Below are 21,921 nucleotides of genomic sequence, written 5' to 3' on the forward strand. Positions count from 1 at the left end.
TATTGTATTCAGTCTGTCTTGAAAACGCTTCCATTTAAACTGGCTTTTAGCCCCTAGTTCTGGCCACTTACTCTGGTTCTGTTCATCTTTAGTTTTCCATACTCGGCACAATGGAATCGACGAATGCAATGCGCCTTACAAATGTAAATTGTTATTATGAGAAGGGGTTCAGCATCATTGAATTGACCCTCGACATGTCGGCGTGGATGCTCACGTGTGTTGAACTTCTTTCGCACTCTACGTAGGCAACCGTGTCAATCCGGAGGCGCTCATGCGGACTCGTCGCTATATGTCACAGGAAACGTTCACTACGTTTTGCATTTCATCGTGGGGGTGATGAAGTGGTGGCGCAGTGGCGAGCACACTGCAATGTTGAGAGCCCCAGCAATACCTGGGTTGGTTCAACTCCAGTGGCAAGCAAAATATCTGGAATGGTCTTGGGGGCCGTCCATAAATGACGTCACGCACCTAGAGGGGGGAGGGGGTCAGACATTTTGTGTGACGATGGGGGGGGGTGAGAAATCTGACGTCACATCAAAATGCGCAACTTTAAATAAATATAGACAACACGTTCTACTTAATTAAATATACTTTATTAAATGTTTTCTCCTACAACATCAGAGTGCAGCGCCACATTAAATACGCACTACAACGACAATAGTTTAAAGCGATTTGAAGCATGTTTTATTTTTTTTTTGGGGGGGGGGGGGCAGAGCTTTGTGACGTCATATTTGAGGGGGGGGGGGTCTGACTTTGTGTGACGCCGTGTGACGAGGGGGAGGGGGTCAAAAATCGTCCAAAACCGCGTCACGCCATTTATGGACGGCCCTTTGGGCGAAAACGCCCCGTTCGGCAACCCCGCACTGACCAGCGGGACGAAGTATGGTCACACAACCCCTATGTCTGAAAGAGCATGGAGAGGCCTTCATCCAGCAGTGGAACGACAAAAGGGCTGTGCATTGTTACTGTCATCATTCATCTCAAGGGCGGCGAGTTGCGGTTTTGCGACGCAGCACGCGTTTAGCAAAACAACCGCGTAGGGTTTCCGGCGCGTGTGTGCTGCGCGAGCCCTCTTTGATGTGCGTTTGCATTGCATTGCGCATTTGTCCGCTACGATGTCTTACATTTCACTCCGCGTCCTGCAAGCTGCTTCAGCGACTGAACATCCCAATGATTCCTAAAGGCCCCCAGCGAAACGTCGGACGCCCGTGACAAACTACACACGGGAACGACTCGAAAACTCATCAGAGGGCTACCGATGTTTTTTTTGGCAAATGCATGGATGTGCGTTGCACGTCTCTGTGCATCGCCGTACGTGGAGCCCTACGGAGCTAATCGGAGGTGCGGGTGCAAGGACAGCAAAGTGAAGGCAAAAGGCAGTTCTGATTAACGTGGATATGCAAGATGCACCGTGGGCTTCGAACACAATTTCTGCAACTCTTTAGTGAATCGGCACATTGAGCACCGCTTTATGAACAGCCGATCAGTGGTTTTATCTTGCGGCGAGAATGGTCCCAGCCACGGTAATGTGGAATGTTCACAGCTGGCTGAGGGCCGTCAATCGAAGCGAGGGGTCGTCGCCTCGTTGTTCGTATGCGCAGAGACAACTTTGACTTTCGGCTTTGAGATCTCCACCTCAGCACCGGACCCTAATCCTCATTGTTTTCTGGCTCCGTAATCCACGAGCACCCCCCGCCCCGCGGTCACATGCCGGGTTTCAAAGAGCACACAAACGTGTGCTTCTTATCTCGGCGTTATTAACACCTTTTTTTTCGTCGCAAAACCACAAGATCCCGAAGAACTGCGTTGTGGTCACATTGTCCAAAGTCATAATGAAGAAATTGTGACCAGGCAAACAAGGCAGCGGCAGTGAGACAAAGAGGCAACTGTATACTGGTTTCGTCCTTGTTGGGACTCATCAGTGCAATAGTCGCCAATGCTCACCGCTTCCAAGTCTGCCTCTGTGGACCTCACAAACGTCGGGACCCCACTTCGACACGATGGGGACCATGAGCATTGCCTCATGGCAACACTAATACAATTCTGTAAATGACAAGAACGCCCATCATAACAGAGACATTAGCGCAGGAAATGTGAAACGAACACTTTTATGCGGAGAACTTTTCGTACAAACTTTTGTGTGTGTTGCTGAAACTTTTCGGTTTTTTTCTGGACTGCTCTGGCGTTTCTTTTTGCGATGGGCTTCCTCGTCATTTACAGACGTGATGCAGGATGCCGCTGTATGCGCACAGAGAGAGAGATTGTTCAATAGCGAAACACCCACTTTCCTAATTAGCTGTGAAATGTTAATCCCCGTCCGTTTTAGAGAAAATAATGTACTTGCAGCGCTAAGCCGTGTTGGGGCTTGTAAGTAACTCGGGCAATCGTGCGACGCCACCTGACATTCGGGGACGTGGAAACGACTAAAGATGACACGTGACTGATGACTGAATTTTATGTAGCAGTGGAGCTGTAATGGAGATGGGTTAAAATTAGAACCACGCAAAACGCAGATACATGAAGACGAATGGTTACTTGCGATGAGGCAGAACCGTAACCCACTTTAGAAAAGGCCAAAGCAGCTCAAGCAATAAATGGTAACAAACATTTGAAACTGGAAATTAACCCTTTGGCACGAGAGACATGTCGGATATAAACCAATATACCAAAAAATAATTAGCCACAGCCCACGTACTCACGGAATGAATATACAACTGCAAGCAAAGGACGTCAGTCATGTTTAATATCTGTTGAATTGCTAGGAAAACAGGGTTTCCACGTTATGACCGCATAATTGTATTTGCGCAGATTTGTTAAGTTGGAGAATGTTCAGTTTCTTGAAAAACCCACTCACGCCCATGCACTGCCCTTCTTAAGTGCTAATTAGGCGTAGAAGGTTTATCTGATTTCCCAGCATACTCTATATGATTAGAGCGAGGCATGGATCAATGCAAAGCAGCTTGTAACACAGCCGCGCACTGCCAGCGGTTGACCGTCTTCCACAACGCGAGTGCAATTTCGGTTCGTGTGCCTTGCACGTCACCACCAACCTCGTTGCATCCAATTTCTCCATCAGAAGAAATAATATAATCAGTGGAAAATCTGGCCACGGTCAAAACAAATTTGGTCTGCTGAGATTTGACCCATTCTGGATAATGGGCCAAAAAACAAGCCAGGATTTGCAAGATGTTCAGAAAATACCAGCATCACTCTTGGGAACGTATACTTACCCTGCTTCATTATTCTGCTACTTTTATAAGGATAGACTTTTATGATAATTTAACCGATCATTCTGCCTTTTAAAATGTGTAATCACACAGAGGCAGAATTGTATAATGTTTCACATTTCTAATCCGAAGGCATTACATTTTCACATTATCAGCCAAAGCCTCACTTTTTATTTAACATGTAAATCAACATGCAAATATATACTGAGTAAAAAATACTTGACATTAAAAAAATGACAATATTTCTGTAATGCTCATATGTGGAACATTCCACAATGCAGGACCCTCCTGAAAATGAGTCTTGCGACGTAGTGCGGTTTTCGTGGGTAAATGAGGGTAAATAAAGCGCATTTTACGAAGAGTTGAATCGCTAAAATAGAAGGGCGTAACAGCTGCACTTTGTTTAAACATCCAATGACGAGAGCTCGCGGATGCAGGAGTGTTGTTCGATAAAAAAAAAACAATCCACATTTCCACGCATCATGCAGCTTTCAACTTTACAATCAGCTGTGTCTTAGAGCCGACACCCTAGACTTGCTTGATATTGATGACGATAAAAATATATATATAAACCGCCTGCAACGAACCGATGCATCACAGACAATACTTTGAAACCATCAACGGCGCTTGATCATCGTTGTACAAGTCATTTCATTTTATCTCCATCCGTCTTATATAAACCATTTTTTAGTTCCTGAGAATTTCAGCATCGTAGGATTAAGATGGCTAAATGTCAAGGCAATTGAATCGGCCCTTGGTAATTCCATGCAGCGTTTGACATTTAATAGGTTTAGCTCTCAAATGTGGAAAAATCGTTTATCCCTGGGCAGTAAGACAGACCTCAAGCAAAGCTCGTCCATATAAAAGCTTAGTGCGGTAAGCAATTTAAGTTTGGGGCAATAATGTCAACACGGATTAAAGGGCACTGTGCCGTTATTGCTATCACAACGCTTGGTGTAAATGCCATTTATTTATTTTTCCTTTCCAAAAAAAATCCCATTGTGCGATTGCCTCCACGTTAAGAGATGCGGAATCCATTCGGAAATCTACGTGTGTCAGAGAAAAGCCTGCGGAAGCAATTTTTTCACAGGATTCTAAAACAGTCCTTGAAGTCACTTTTTCTTGAACACAGAAGGGGGCATACTTTCTGCAAGCTCTCCTATGACATTGTTTTCTCACAGCTGGGCTTTAGCCAAATTAATTGAATGAAGCAAAATGTACATATTTTGTATAGTCATTAGTGATTGCGCTGAGACCATCAACTCGTTACACTTGAGAACGCAGTTACATCACGGGCAGCTGCGATGATTAAACCTCAGGAGCACAATCTTGATTTGAAGCTTTCGTGACTGCAGGAATCCATACTCTTTGGTTCTTTCGGTAAAGTCACGTGGGTATAAAATAAAATAAATCACGACGTTTCGATCGCAACACAAGCGATCGTCCTCAGGTGGAAAAAATATCATCCAGCAGTGGAACTGATGCCAAATCACGCTGATCGCTGAGCCACAGAGCCACCTTGAGTCGATGAAGGATGGCGTCCTGTACTCAGAACCTGATAACCCAAATTCGATTCCCGGCCAGGGCTAACATCATTAGCGAGGTATATCTGATCCTGGACTGGGCCCTCCACGAACCTGGAGTGATGAGCATGGTGAAGCATGGTCCAACCCCCATGACAGACAAGTGCGAGGGGGGAAACCCTTCATCGAGCAGTTAAATTACACATGGCCATAAAATATAACTTTTAATTTCACGACGACTGTGGACAGAGCTGAACCGCGCTCGGAAGCAGCACGGGACATGTGCATCGTAGTACACGTCCCATAAATAGAAAAACACATCGAAGCATCGGCAAACTGCAACTTGCGATGAAGCCCCAAACCGTTAATCGCAACATCGACAAGTTGCGTCATCAGCCACGCGCACACCCTGGCGGCACCACTGCAATCCGTACGGCGTCTACCGCCGCCTTGGATTGGTTGAAGGACCTGAACGTTCAACTGTGACATCATCGATACAAACTGTTGCTCCCCCCCCCCCCATGCCATGCGAAAGAAGTGAGGTAGAGTGTGGGTTTTATGAACTTTGCCAATATCAGGATAGAGAGCTCGCCAAAATGTGGCGGTGTACTGGCTATTACCATACTGTACATGAGAGACAAAAATGCTCCAAATATGAAGAGGGCAATCTCTTTTGTTGGTTCTAAGCTGGTGGCGTAAATTCCACATTGCCACGACAGGTAACAGTCTCTCCACAGACACAGCTACACTGTTGACTTTCCACCGCAAAATCCGTGCTGCCACACAGGGACGACGACGATGATGATGATGGTTTTATAGTCAACAGTGACTTGGGATTCATCTTCGTGGTTCTTTCGGTAAAGTCACGTCTGAATGTTGCATTCAGACGCTGTCTTTCCGACAGACCTGTTCTTCACCTGAGGACGGCTGCTTGCGTTGTGGCCGAAACGTCGTGAGAATTATTTTATTATGTTTTATTTTTATTATTTTATTTTTTCCCTTCTACGTGACTTTACCGAAAGAACCAAGAAGATGAATCCCTGCAGTCACGAAAGCTTTAAATCGAAAAGTGACTTGGGAGTTTACATCACATTCTCGTGCTCGTGAGCTCAGTGCTCTACCAAATGCACGCTGCTGCTTGGGAACACACATTTAATGTAAGTATAAAGGACGTGGCCCTTTCATGCCGCTGACCCTTCTGAGAGCCCCTTGCATTATGGCGCGTAGTGGGATTGGCTCACCCATGCCCTGCGCAACAAGAGAGGCAGAGAGACCAAAGTGGACTCCACCGAGCCAAAAGCTTTTTCGCAGAAGCCCGGACAATAACATCGATGTAGGCGCACTCGAACGTGCGCGGCAAGATGTACACTCGGATTCATGAAGAGAAAATCTGGCGGACATAATTAAAGGCCAGCTGTGACTAGAAAAAAATAAGTCTTGAGCAAATGTTAATGAACTAAAGTGTGCGCGGTTTTTCCCCCTGTTATTATGGTACGACCACTTCACTCCTCGGAGCCATTTGTATATTATAGGAATAAGCAGTTGTGGGATTCACCGACTGCCTATCAGCGTTGGCGTCACACTGCACGGTAACTTAGCACGGGCCAAAAGCAATTTAGAGCCTGGATTATGCACCAAATTATCAACCTCCAGGCCAAACATTTTAGGAACTCAATTGAATTCAAATATGTTTTCTATTTTTTTTATTGTAAGTACAGCCTCAACTATTTGCCAAATAGAATATCTTTTGAATTACTATCAGTCAGTCATGGCCATCTATATACACGATATACGCAAGCTACATTTGGATGTCCTCTATGAGACATGTGATCCCAAAGTTAAAGCGTCCTCCGTGCTCAAAAGGAGTGTTGGGTGGAGGCTTCTTTCTGTTGGCAGTCGTGAGACATTAGCGAAATGTCACATTTTGTCTTTTGCCACCCGTCTATCCATGATCACCACTCAAAGCTCCGCACAGGTAGTATTCAATAACCCGTCGTTGTACAGCCATCTCTAGGCCACCTCCCAACCTTCACCTGGCCTGGGTCTACCCCTAGGTTGACTTGACCAAAAAAGATATGTTTAATTCAGCATGGTTAACAACTTGAGTGCTGGGGAAGCAACGGTAATGGTGCATGGTGCTGGCCAGACGACCCCTTTGTTTGACGAGCCAGCCTTAATAGGTGCTCGCTAACCATAACAGTCAACAGTGCTATGCGATTTACGCTGCCTCTGGCCTCATTGGCTCAAATGGGCACTGCCTGATGCTGAGTTCTGTTTGCAGCCCTGAGCCACTTTCCCCTCTCGGGGGCCAATTTACACGTTGGACAAATGCAATCACTGAAAGCAAAGTGGTACCTATTTTATCAACCTCGGGGGAATGATAGGCAGAGTCAACCCCCACAGATCAACCTACTTAAACGTGCAAACAGTTTATTGATAACACTCATTCGGAATTTGCGCTCAACCCAAATAGGAGAATATATTGAATTCACGTTGTTCATGATTTCATTAACAGGTCCCTGCGGGGTGGGCTGGTAGGAACGAATAACCAAAGAATATAAACATCATGTATTATTACACTTGTTTAGCCAGGAAAGCCTCACTGAGTGTAAAGGTTTTTGTAGGGTCCTGCCAAGTGTTTGCAGTAGGGGGCGATGTTGCTACACCTAATCGGACATCGGATGGACGGACGGACGATATAATCTATTGTAGGCTGGTTCACTTCGTTCCTACCAGTAATAAAAAAAAAAACTAGCTCAGTTCAGCAAGGCGCAGGTTTCTGCAACTGCAGAGCTCTCGGACATGTTTTTTGGGTTGTACTGCACGTTATTCGGCACGACGTCCGACGTTTCGCTCGACATGCCGGTCGCCTCTTCGGCAAATGAACGAGATTTGTTCCACCGCAGCTGAAGTTCCTGAAGAAGCTCCCAGCACGTGCAGTGAAACGTCGGACATCACGCGGAGCACTGCAAGGTACAACCTGAAAGCACAGAACAAATTCAGTTCGTTAATCTTTTAGTTAAACGACTGAGCAATATCTTCTTGGTTCTTTCGGTAAAGTCACGTAGAAGGGAAGTAATAAAATAATAAAAATAAAACATAAATTAATAATATAATACTTCCCTTCTACGTGACTTTACCGAAAGAACCAAGAAGATGAATCCCTGCAGTCACGAAAGCTTTAAATCGAGACTGAGCAATAATCAACATTTACACATTTTGTCCCTATTACTTTGAAGACAATCTCTATCATCGGTTCGTGATTCAAAATCACCGAAAGCAAGTACATTTCTTGCCGCAGGATCATTTTGTTCTCAAGGCTGGGTTTCGACTCGACGGATGGCTTCTGCAGAGAGTTATCAACCCGCTCTGTTTTCTGTCACTGACGATATGCAGCAAGTCCAGTGAGCGATGATGATGACGCAGTGAAGGGCACACGTTTGTATCGTGTGACTTGAAGTCTAATATTACTCAACATGAAATCGTTATTATGAATTGTAATTATTTGACTTCCAAGTCGACCGAAGCAATCTTAGTTCAATTTCCTGCCACATATTTCCCCCGGCCACACCCCCCCCACCCCTTCTAAGATTGCATTTCAACTGCGAGAATGGCTTCCTCTGAGTCATAACCTGCTCTGTTTTCTGTCACTGACGATGCACAGCAATCCGACGCATTAGGGTGATACAACCCGGCGACCCGAGACACAAGGAGGGACGATGTGGATCGATGTTTGTAGAGAGCCTAGCAGGTGACGGAAAACGAAAGCATTCGTAGTGTAACCCTGTGAATGCTGTAGGAGCGACGAATGTTGAGCAGTGGTTGAGCCGCCGTAGGAAACGTAATGACATTTGACTGCTAAGTAACCAATCGTGGCAACAGATGCAGTGAGTCCCTGATGTTACACATTGGGAAGAATATATCATTGGGAAGTCAACCGCTCTAAATGAGTAACATTTTACAGAAATATCAATCAACATCAATAACTTATTTAACTTTAATATCATCTGTTGCATTCTTATGCTCCATGTAAACCGCACAGTGACACATTTTACATTCAATAACTTCATGGGCCTTTGCCTGCGTCCTCTAAGGGTGCATCTAACACTGCAGCTGGCTTGCAGCAGAGGTCGCAACCGGGTACCCGATACCCGTACGCTACCCGATACCCGGCAACCCGTACCCGGCCGGGTATGGGTACGGGTAGCCGTTTGCGACTCTGGTGCGGCCGGGTACGGGTAGGCCGTGAGTCACTGGTGAGTAACCGTTTGTCACTCATTTCGGGTAGGGAACGGGTACCCGTACCCGGCCGGGTTCCGGTACGGGTACCCATTTGCGACCCTGGTGCGGCCGGGTACGGGTACGGGTAAGGAATCAAAACCCGTTTGCGACCTGCAGACGGTGGTTTTGCTTCTGCCCGTTTGTGGACCACTCCCCCAGACCTGAGCATCACTGAAATAAAACAAAGTATTGACACCTGCTGCTGCCGCTGTGCAGGTGTTCGAGGTGGTGCCATACAGGGGAGCGGTGGCGCAGCGGTTAGCGGCACTGCGTCTACGAACTCTGCGGCCCGAGTCCAATTTCCCGCACGTGGGCCAACAACCAGTGACGATTATCTGAAACCGGTCCTGAGCCTCCCCTAGGTCGACTCAGCCTCAAATGTAGTAAACATGGCCACGAGGTCCGGCGTGCTGCCGGCCACCTTAACAAAGTTCTGTTAAGGTTTGTTAAAGTTATATGTGGGGGGGGTGTGGGGGTGTCTTAGTCTTGGCTATGTAGCCAAGACTATTTGGATTGTTTCTAGATTTGAAGCTTTCGTGACTGCAAGGATTCATATTCTTAGGTTTTTTCGGTAAGGTCACGTAGGTAAAAAATTAAAATTAATAAAAGTAAAATAAAAATAAAAAAATAAAAATAAAAATAATATAAAAATCACTTTTATTTTATTTTACTTTTATTAATTTTATTTTTTTATCTACGTGACTTTACCGAAAAAACCTAAGACTATTTGTATTGTGCTGCGTGCTGTCCATCACGAGTGCCCGACACGTGGTGGCCCCACGCGCTGGCACCGTCTCATCACGCCTTCTAGAGTTCACCCTTTTCGAGTCCTACAGCATTCACAGGGTGACACTACGCGCATTACGAACGCTTTCGTTTTCCGTCACCTGCTAGGCTCTCTACAAACATCAATCCACATCGTCTCGATGAGCGATAGTTATTTCCAGGACATTGTTCTGCGCCTCAATGACCTTTGAGAATTCTCTACGGCAGCGGCCCCCAACCTTCTTGGCACCAGGGACGGTTTCGTGGAAGACAATTTTTTCACGGACCGGGGGAGGGGGGGTTCATCATTGGGTCTTTCTCCCTTTTCAAAGAAGCTCTCCGGCGACGTTTGTTTTTTACTCATTGTGGCTACTAGGGGGTTAGCAGCTTGTGGGCTCACCAACACTGTGACTGAGACAAGTGCGCGGTGCGGGAAAGAGGCGCGGACGGAAGTGGTCAATAATAAAACAATGGGGGCGGGTTCCACGCGCTGACTCACCGCTCTCACCTGCTGCTGCTGCTGTGCGCCCAGTTCCTAACAGGCCACGGACCGGTACCGGTCAGCGGCCCGGGGGTTGGGGACCCCTGCTCTACTGCACACAATTAATCATTACTATGGTACGTACGTAGAACTTATTTCGCACCGTGCGTAGCCAGCCGTGCTAATCGGAGGTGCAGGGGAGGGACAACAAACGTAACACAATAAGCAGCACTGATGAAATGGGTTTTCAACCTCGATTTAAAAGTGCTCCAGTGGCTTCCTCATATCCGAAGGATACGTGCAGTCCTTTGCCTAACCACCGCTGGATGAGACCCTTGCCACCGCCCCAGCCCAGGTTATTTATTCACACTTCATCCACCTTGGTCAGTGTGGGTTGAATGCGTGTAGCAGTGGCATGGCAGTATATGAATACAGCACAACAGGAGATTTACCCTACGCTGCCCTCTGGCATTCACCACGCAGCCACGCAGACTGAAACCCGTGGCCTGTCACGCACGGTGGTCGCTCATCCGTGGGCTGTTCAGACTCAATCCTCCTGAGCTGACGAGATCCGAGGGGACTGGGCGCATTCGGGGTGATATTTACCAGAGGCTCATCAATACGTCAACTCGACGAGCTCTTATGTGGTCCGCGTAAGAACACGGATGAGAGAAAAGTCATCAGGCTCTGCAGCCCCAATTGCAAATATTCACCTTTAGCAGCGGCTGGGAATGCATTATTCTTCATTCTGCAACTGTCACATTAATCAGTAAACAATTTATGCATGAACAAATAAAACACATGCAGCAAAGCCATTTACCATCCACGTATTTTAAAACCTATTTTCAATATGCTGGAACGCAAAATGTCAAATCATAAAATGGAATCCAAGGAGCACATATTGGTTTCGTATTTGTAGGCCAAAAAATAGAAACTTTAATATTGTAATACCTGAGCGGCATTTATCAGCCCTGGCACGCAATGTCGTCTTTGAAAAACTGCAAAGCGCAATGTTTAACTCAGATTTTAATTACAGATTGACAGCAAACGGAAGGGCACAATATCCTGCAACTCAGCCTTGTCTGGGGCCATCATCTCAAAAAAATGAATGCCGGTCCAAATGAAAACCACGAACGAAAAACATTAAAGCTTTCTGGCGCCTTTCGCACAAGCCTGATGCGTGTTTTCTTGACGTCATCCAATGACGTCAAAGATGGTAGGAAACCCGATAAGTTTGATACTCTGGCAAGAATAATGAACAGATCCTTACGGGTTTTTTTTTATAAACGGTGTATCAAAGCAGCATTATAGGTGATGTTTAAATGTTCATCTCCCCGTTTTCTGTCCTCCCGGTCAACGTTGACGGCATGGCCGAGTCGTAGCGCGTTGATACTTGTCACAGAGGTTTGTGGTTCAAGCCCGGCGGGCTACTCTGGTTAATACTGTCACAGCATTGGCCATAAATGCAATTTTTAAGCCGCAACACCTCTACATAACAATAGGCTCAGTCAACCATTCTACACAACAAAGACTCATTTCCTGGCAGCGATTTCAGCCGCATCATCTCTACATAACAAAAAGGCTCAGTCCCTTTCACATGCACCTCTACATCATCCGCACCTAGTTTACACAACAAAGGCTCATTCCTAACAGTGTGCTTCAGCCGCACCGAACCTCACAAAAATAATATTCAGGGCCTACCTTGGCTCCTCCCACCCTCAACCAGTATATATACAAATACCGTTTCTTGGAATTTCTCTCACTTGATACAGCTATCGTGCTGTGACGGTTCCACCTGAAGACGGAAGCTTGTGTTGCCTCCGAAACGTCGTTTATTTTATTTTTATTTTACTTTTATTAATTTTTTACCTACGTGACTTTACCGAAAAAACCTAAGAATATGAATCCTTGCAGTCACGAAAGCTTCAAATCTAGAATTAAATGCAATGACTTCTGCTCCACGGGGGACGATAGAAAATCCCGTGAAATTATTCGTGCGTGTCGGCTTCGCGCTCCAAATTTGCCAAAACGTAAAAAAAAAATGTTGACTCGCAAAATCCTTAACTGGATAAAAAGAAATGAACAACATCACCCCCTTCTCGCAGACAATACTCGTCTGCAAAGCATAGCGCCTTCAAGATAGCCTTGCAATCTAGATCTGAAGTTTTCGTGACTGCAGGGATCCATACTCTTTGGTTCTTTCGGAAAAGTCACGTAGGTATAAATAAATGAAATAAAATATGTATTTTATTTATAAGTAAATAAATATAAATGTTTATTTATTTCTAAATAAATACAATAAAATATTTATTTCATTTTATTTATTTATAAAATATTTATTTTATACCGACGTGACTTTACCGAAAGAACCTTGCACTTTAAGAATGATATTAATACCAAATGTACTCAATTATTGCTTTCATGATTGTGTTCCGCAGTTTGCTGGTTTTTCAATGTGCACACTGGTAGCCAGGCTCGTAGTAATTTCCATACCAAATTCCATCCGCCCCCCGCCCCCCTCAAAACTGATTTAGCAACGACATCGTCATATTCGTGTTTAACAGCAATGTCCGATGAGCATTAGGCTACATAGCGTACGAAAGAAGTTCAACGTATATAAATACATGTCAAAGAATAATCTCAAATTAAATCTACTCCGAGATTCCTTTCTTAAAAAAAAATTACGAACATGGCTTGATTTTTACGTGGACTGTGACTCAACTAATGCGTTTGAGTCGTCGCTCTTTGCTTCCTGCAGACGCGTGTCACGTGACATTGTGGGTGAATGCAATGTTCCGTTGTTGCCTTTTCTTCATCCAGGTTTCATGTTACATGAGCTTAGCTTTGCACAGAAAGTACCGATGCTCTCACGTAAACCCATGTTCTAAAGATCCATATAGCTGTCAAAAGTCCTTATTACAGATGGACGCTTGATATTGAACAAAAATTCTAGACACGGGTCAATAAACACTGCCTTACAAGGAAATATACAACAGGCGACGTTTCCCGCAATTGCCCGTCTTCGTGCCACAGTGGCGAAATGTAACTACCTCGCCTGGTGTACAGGAGGTCGTGGGTTCGATCTCGACCCGGACGCCTGCTGTATATTTGGAGTTTGCGTGTCTCTCTCTGTGGTCGCGTGGATTTTTCTTCCGGTCCTTCGGTTTTTTCATCCACATTTAGAATCAACAAGCGTTTCGTGTATTTGGCTGTTATACATTTCCGCGTGATAAGCCAATTCGTTGAGTCATCATTTGTGGCCAGGTCGCTTCCGAAAAAGAGCGATGTAGCTCAGTGGGCCTTACCTGGTAAAATAAAATACATCGTTTTTAGCTATTGACGAATGTGGTTGTGCACCCACTGCCAACGAAGCACAAACATCACCAAATAATGTTTGATATGGAACGGGTGTTTTTAGACTACAACATGAATCAGATGCTTTGGAAAAGTAGCAGATGAAATAAATGACACATACACGTTGAGCAGAAATAATGTCTAATAGTTTTTATTTAAATCAACATCTCATGAATCTTAAAAACGTATACAGCAGTAACATTCCGAACAAAGTTAAACAGGTTTTCAAAAATAAATATTAACAATTTAAATTATATTTTCTGTCTCATAATGTACACAATTACATGGCATAATGCAATTTAAGTGGAACCCACGACATGCTGGCAAGTAGGTAATGCCATTGATAGAATGAGTTAAACATTATAAAACAATGTCTGCATCACTATAAATAAAGACCTTGACTTAAAGCTTTCGTGACTGCAGGAATCCATACTCTTTGGTTCTTTCGGTAAAGTCACAAAGATGTTTATCGTGTCCCCCTTTCATGGTTGGCGGAGTGGTTAGCGGTCACGCAGCGGTTAGTGCGTTGCGCTACGAACGCGACCACCTGAGTTTGATACTCAGCCAAAGCTAAACAGCACGGCAAAGCAGTCAAAGAGCCCCTACAGCCAACACAGTGTGGAGAAGCCTTGATCCATCGGTAGATGGACAAAGGGCTGGAAAAAAAAATACGCTAATGTAAAAAACACAGTTGTACAGTCTGACTTGAGCTTTTGATATTTCCAACAATTTCCAAATATACATGACTTTACCGGTAGCCATTATTTTGGTTTTCTTTCGTTTGGGTACAAACATAAAATAAACTGCCTATTGCTGCAGGGTCCTGCAGACCTTTCCATCAGCAGCGATCCCGGGGGGAGGGATTTGCACGCTTCATGCGGAATGAACACGGTGCGTTTCACCTCCAGCCAAAGCAAGGGAAGACTCTGGTCCATGACCACAATTTGCCACTAATGGAAATGTGGCTTCACGTGGTTTTTCAAGGAAGCCGCTGGGATATGCACTGCTATGCTTGGAAAATATTACATCCATCTTCCTAATGTAGTTTAGTATATTTCACTAAAACTCAAAGACCGCGAAACAAATTGTCGTGGAACTTACCACAAACACTCAATGCTTAAATATCGATAGTTCTTTGGAGGAAATTGACAATAGAATACTGTAAGTTTGAAGCAAGATACACATTTGGGTAAAAAGCACACAGCCACTGCTGTGCATGTGCAATAAAAAAAAACACAACTCATCGGCATTTCCTGAAGAAGTGCATTGTGGTCCTCTTCTCTGAGACCACCATCGGAATACATTTGAGCGAATGTCACCCGAGGGACAGCAGCAGTGATGCAGTGGTAGACATTTGTGGATCGGTTTTAATCCTAATTAAGGCTCATCAGCACAGTATAGTCACCAATGCTCGCCGTTGCAAATTTGCCTCTGGGAATGATACTGTACATCTATTACTCCCACATCCACATTTTGGGGACCATTAGCTTGGCGAATGTCGAGTTGACTCACACTGCATCACTGTTGCTGTCAGTCAATCACATGTGCACACATTCATATTGATGTTGATCTTAAGACAAGGGGACCACAATGCACTTATTCAGGAAATTCAGGGTTTTTTTGCACACGCTCAAAAGTCTGTGTGCTTATTCCACGTTTTTGTGTATTTGCTCAAATATCATGGTTTTCAAGCTTGCACTATTATTCTCTTACCATGCAATTTTCTCGTCTTTTACAGATTTGTATTTTTGTCAACAGACTACTATCAAGAAAGGTTATCTTAAATAAAAACAATATCTAACGTTTTGGTAAAGACCAATTCAATGAGCACACGTGTATTGTGACACAGCTGGCGTGCCTAGCTTAAGATCTTTATCCATTAAAATAAATGTAATTTTTTTTGTCTGTCTGTGTGTGTGCGCACGCTTGCGAGGGATTTGGCTCTCAAACGATGGGGTTTACGACAAAAAATATGCAGGTACCACGCCGTAATGCTTGCGGTGAGCAAGTGCTATTCTTTTTTACCATCCGTCAACTTTTAAGTACTTTATTTGGCGATTTTGTGCAGTTTTCGTTGATTTATTTATTAAATCGCGCGCGATCGACCATACCAACTCACACGCCTTCGCTGGGGGGGACGGCCCCTACCAAGTGACACGCGTTCGGTGGGGGTGAGGGGGACATTTTCTTTTACGCGTTAAAAATTCAATCAAAATACACATAAGGCTTAGTTACTACTATAGAGTCCGTAGATATTAATATTATAGCACTTAGATAGTATTATTGTAGCGCAGAAGGAGGGATGGTGGGGGGGGTAGCAGCCCAGCCCCCAGCCTGCCAAGGTGCCACCTCGGCCGGCAGGCCAATCTAGGCGAGGCCGGGGGCTCTGCACGGGACTAGGCCTCACCACGGCAATGTATGTATGCATGTGAGTCGATGTGTGTGTGTGAGTCGCTGTATGCGTGTACGTCGAAATGTGTGTGTAACTCCATTTGTGTGTATCTAAAGTCGGTGTGTGAGAGTCGCTGTGTGTCTGTGTGCAAGTCGATGTGTGTGTGTGGGGGTTGATGTAAGTCGATGTGTGTGTGCATCCATATGTGTGTAAGTCGATGTGTGTGAGTGTGTGTGTAAGTCCATGTGTGTCAGTCTATGCGTGTGTGTGCGAGTCGCTGTGTGTAAGTCGATATGTCTGCGTGTCAGCCGATGTGTGTGTGGCTCGATGTTCATGCGAGTCGATGTGTGTTTGTGTCTATGTGGGTCAGTTGATGTGTGTGTGTGTACGTCGATGTGTGTGAGTCCATGTGTTTGTTAATCCATATATGTGTGTAAGTCCATATGTGTGAGCCGATGTGTGTGTAAGTCTATGTGTGTGTGTGAGTCCATGTGTGTGTGTAGGTCGATGTGTGTGTGAGTCTATGTATGTGTGTTTGAGTCGATGTGTGTGTGTGAGTCACTGTATGTGTGTACGTCGATATGTGTGTGTAACTCCATGTGTGTGTATCTAAAGTCGATGTCTGTGTGTGTGAGTCCATGTGTGTGTGTGTGTAAGTCGATGTGTTTGGGTCAATGTCTGTAAGTGTGTGTTAGTCGATGTGTGTGTCTGTCTTTTTCACCGGGGCAACGTCGGGTACTTCCCACTAATCCATTATAAAGCACGTTTGTGTATTTCTGTGCATATGCGCTTTTTGCTAAATCGAATACGGGGCTACAGACCATGCTCCACCACGGTACACGGGCGACGCGTCACTCTGCAAGGGCTCAAAATGGGCACACCGCCTTGTGATGCCGAGAGCACAAAGTTGAATACAATTGGTTGGAAGGGGAATTTGAGGTTCCATGAATGGAAGGGAATTGTCCCTTTCTTGTTCGTTCCTTTCACAAGGTGACAATGCCAATGTAAATGCATCAATGCTATTGGACTGATAAGGCTATATCGCGCTACGTTACTAAACGTTGGTAAATAGCATCCATTGGTACCTATTGTTTGTGAAATGCGTCAACAGCAAATCCGACATTATCCTCTACATTTATATTCATGCCTTCATTTCTGTAAAATAATTTTCAGAAAACTAGTACTGTCACTGAATAACATTGGCGATTGCATTATTTCCTTGCCTAATTCTCCATCTGCTCTGTATTTTGAAATTCCTTTTCTTGCAATCCCCTTTAAGCCGTTTAATTCTTTAAAAAAGAAATCATATTTGTATTTAATTTCGGCCTTAATTTGCGAAAACTTGTTCGACTGCATTAATTTCCACCAAATCAAATGTGTATTCGTAATCTACAAAGGGCGGACAATGACATTGGGGTGCGACGGTGGTGAGATGTTAACTACCTCGCCTGGTGTACAGGACGTGGGTTCAATCCTGACCCCGACGCCCGTATGCATGGTGTTTGCATGTTCTCCCCGTGGTCGCATGGATTTTTCTTCGGGACCTCTGGTTTTTCCCTCCACATTTAGAATCAACACGCGTTTAAAGTATTTGGCTGATATAGTTCCGCATAAGCCACTCACCGTTGTGCTATCATTTGTGGCCAGGTCACTTCTGAAAAAGATCTACAAAGCTCAGTGGGCCTTACCTGGCAAATCAATTTGCTATTCATCCATCTTTTCCCAAAATCTGATGATAGTTACGTGGGAAATGATAGAAACCCCTCTTCTAAATCACATGGTTGGTTGGCCTCAGGTATGTTCATTATTCTGTACTCAATTATGTTCGTGAATTATTTGCATACATGTGGTAGTATGCGCTTGAGTCCTTTGTCAGTTCAGGTGTCTATTTCAATATAATGAATGAGGCATTATTCCACAGTTGAGAAACTTCATTTCTGAGCATATCGTCAAATTACTCAAATAGATCTCCATTGTTCCAGCGGCTGGTTCTATGATTATGTTTAGTTATGAATTTTGTATAAAAAATATGAACATTAATGGAAAAAAATAAACTATAACTGAAAAGTGCACCCAGGAACAGGGAGATGCATTATTGGAATTACTCTACATTGAGACCCAGAAAGAAAACCCCACGGATTACAAAACATCTGCAGATAAAATACATCATTCTGCTAAGAAAGCAAGGTGAGCTTGGGCAGGTCAAGCCGAATGAGGTGACAGCCAATGGACTGAACGATGAATCAGCTGCTGTGCAAGTACAAGGTGGATTTCTGCATCGTGAGGGATGGTGACAGCTTAGGGAGGTCTTCATACAGCAGCAGACTGATCATGATATGATGATGATGATAGTAATATACAGGACAGTATTTTAGAAAGATAAAATCCAATTATGGGATATGACATCCTGGGAAAGACTCCAAAACCTTGCATGCCCTCTGTTGATGTCAATGGGCATTGCATCGTGTGTCTATTTAGCATGCGTATGAAAAAAGGAAGCAAGGGATTACATGCAGCCATGCTGGCACATCAACATTTTATTTTAAGAATGTTAATATTTGTTTTTGTTTCCAAAAACAAGTCAGCTTTTAAATATAAACGATGAAGAGAAAGCATTGTGCAAATAAATGCCCCATTAAAAAGATGCTTATTACAATTTTAATTGCTCTGCTGATGGAGAGTAGGAAGTAACTTTCGAAAACAGATACATCTTGTCAAGTGAAATCAGTTTGACATGTTTGAATTATTCTGCGAGCGACTAGGCTATTCGAACAAGAAATGCAAGCAGACAGGCAGAAAGACATCGCTGTGCATTGGAAGCTGAAGCTATAGCCCGAACGCCAAAGGCAATCCATCCGTCTGGCTAAAATACTGCAAAAGGTAAAATTGTTGCTGTGGCTATACGAACAGTCCAGTACAAACTCAATTTGGAAGAATTCTCGTGTATGGAAAATAAAGTTTACCGAGGATGAATAGCGTTTTCATACGCTGTACGTATATTTTACAGTACATTATAAAATGTATCTTCTGTACCTGTCACAAGGGAGAGGGAAAAAAAATAACAATGTCTGCCCAATCTGTTATCTTAAAAGAACACATGCTCTTACAATGTGAACCACTTTGTTGTGCTGAAGGTGTAGATGGAAGAGACGTATGTCGTTCAGGGAAATTGCTCGCGTTGTGTCGCTTGTTGCACGACAGACAAGGTCCCGAAAAAAGTATTTCGTCAAACTTTTTCGGATGGAAATTTTTAAACGAGTTAAACATGTTTGCAAACATGATTCGTGTTGGGAGGTGAGCTCTGTTTGCACATCCACCAAGCTACAATTACAAGTGTTCTCAAAATGTGCAGCTGCCCAGTTAACTACAGGGTGTCTCATGAGTCTGGAATCATAGGAAAAAGAATACAAAAAGGCAATTATAACGCTTTTATTCACAGCACGTGCTCAATGTGTCCACCATTGTTCCTGAAACACAACTCCAATGGCTGTATCATCGTCGGTGGATTTCCTCAAAAGATCAGTGTGGTTTATCCCGTATGGATCGCGTTTCCCTAAACTTTGCAACACGTTTGCTAACACAGCTCAGTGTTATTAGCTCGTGGTCTGAATGCAGTCTGTTACATTCAACAGGGACCTCCCCCGTCTCCGATTTCCTATTAGTAGAAATTATCTGCATTCGTACTTCCTTACGCAGATACATATTGGGCCTTCAGAAACAAAAAAATATGAATTCGTTATTTTTCTCTACGATTCCAGACTTATGGGACACCCGGTATTAATTCATCATCAGCCATAATCTATGCATTGCGCGATGAAGAACTCCCGAAGGAATCGCCATCTGTCATGCGATGCAACTATCCATCTACCTGCTGCACACAAAACTAATTTCGTTATTGCATCTCTGCTGTTGAGGTCCTCTCAGAAATGTTCTCTCCTTTTGTTGGCACTCCGTTATTCGTCTTGAACATCAACCACCAACCATCATCCAATCCAGTGACAAGTCTTTGCCCAAGTCTTATACTCTTGGTTCTTTCGGTAAAGTCACGTAGGTAAAAAATGAAATAAAAATTAATAAAAATAAAATACAAAATAAAAAATCACGACGTTTCGGAGGCAACACAAGTATCCGTCATCAGGTGGGACCGTCACAGCCAGATTTGCTACATCAAGTGAGGCAAGGATTCAAGATGTAAGCCCTTAAATATATATTGCCCAAGTCTACTTCTCTCAACTTAATGTGTCAAAGCTGTGCGTGCTCTATAATCCATGTTGGGTTCTCTCTGTCATGTTCATGCTTTAGACTGCGTTTTATTTTCTTTGTCAATGTCCCTGTTTCCAATCCACACATCTTAGGTAAAACGAGACAGATCGAGAACTTTCAGACTTGAAGAATTACAGATCTATTAACCTCGTTTCGCACATATACATAGTTCATGGAGGTAACTGGGAATGCCAAATGCTGCAAATTTTAGTTTAAATTAATATATTATCTGCACATGTTTCAATCTTCAAAGTGAGCATGCAATGTTAAAACACTGAAATATTGTTGCTTCTCTTTAAACAGATGAGATTTGCACCATTACCGAGCCATCACAATCATGGCCCAGTGGACCGACACGGTGTAGGCTGGAAAGGCCCAAGGCTGGCACCCCCACCCTCCCCTCTTATCTGGACAGATCTGCCCAAGAAGAAAACTTTAACTCGGAACATTTACGCAAGGAAATTTGCCTGCTCGACCTATGGTTTTTTGACAATTTACGTGACCCATATGACCTCACCGAACCAATATTGTGGTTCTGCTGCACATACATTGTGCAAAATCGTCATGATTGAACAAAATTACGAGTCTCAAGCAAATAGGACAATATATACAACCTTACTTAACCAGTGTGTCAGCCTGTAATAAATTGAGCAACATTTATAACAAAAACATCGTCATAAGCAAAATCACTGCAATACATGAATACAATTTCTCTACAGCTTGGGACTATGGTTTTAACGTGTGCAGATGTATGTACAACACACAATGAAGCAAACCCCACAACATTGTGTTTATTCAGGACACTGAATTATTATTTCATATGTGAGACCTGTAACTTTTGTATTTAAATGTCCAGGTTTCCTATTTTGTGCTATCACCACTGCATATGTACTCAGCCAACATCAACTTCTTGCACGAGTTCCGTCAACGTATCATTCGATGGCCAGTGGAAACCGTGCTGGCCTGGTGCTTACACACGCGGTGGCACCCAGGTGGCGAAATGTTAACTCCCTCGCCCGGTATGCAGGAGGCCGTGGGTTCAATCCCAGTTAGCATGCGACGTTACGAACCTGGCGACCCGTGTTCGATTCTCGCACAGCCAACACCAGTGACGGTTATCTGAACCGGTCCTGGGCCTCAAATGAGTACCTGGTGAAATGTGTAAACATCGCCACTGAGGAGACAAAGGCGGCCAGGCGTGGTGCTGGCCACCCACCCCCCTCGTGTACGGTTCTGGTCTTCATAGGTTCTCACTAACAGTGCTTGTCCCTACAGTCTAAGGCTATATGGGGGGAATCTTTGATCCCGACTCCAACGCATGTATATTTGGAATTTTCAGGTCTCACCCCGTGGTCGTGTGGATTATTCTCCGGGTCCTCCGGTTTTTCCCTCCACATTTAGAATCAACACGCGTTTAAAGTATTTGGCTCCTATACATTTCCACATAAAACACTTCATTGAGCTATCATGTGGCCAGGTCGCTTCTGAAAAAAAGCTGTATATAGCTCAGTGGGCCTTACGTGGTAAAATAAAAAAAAAGTGGCTGGGCTCAAGAATAGGCATTTCCATGGCAACTCTACGGAGTCAAATCGATGATCCCATGAAGGCCTGGGGTCCCTGGACTCACGTATTGAT

The sequence above is a fragment of the Lampetra fluviatilis genome, chromosome 16, assembly GCF_964198595.1.
Source record: "Lampetra fluviatilis chromosome 16, kcLamFluv1.1, whole genome shotgun sequence".
Taxonomy (NCBI): Eukaryota; Metazoa; Chordata; class Hyperoartia; order Petromyzontiformes; family Petromyzontidae; genus Lampetra; species Lampetra fluviatilis.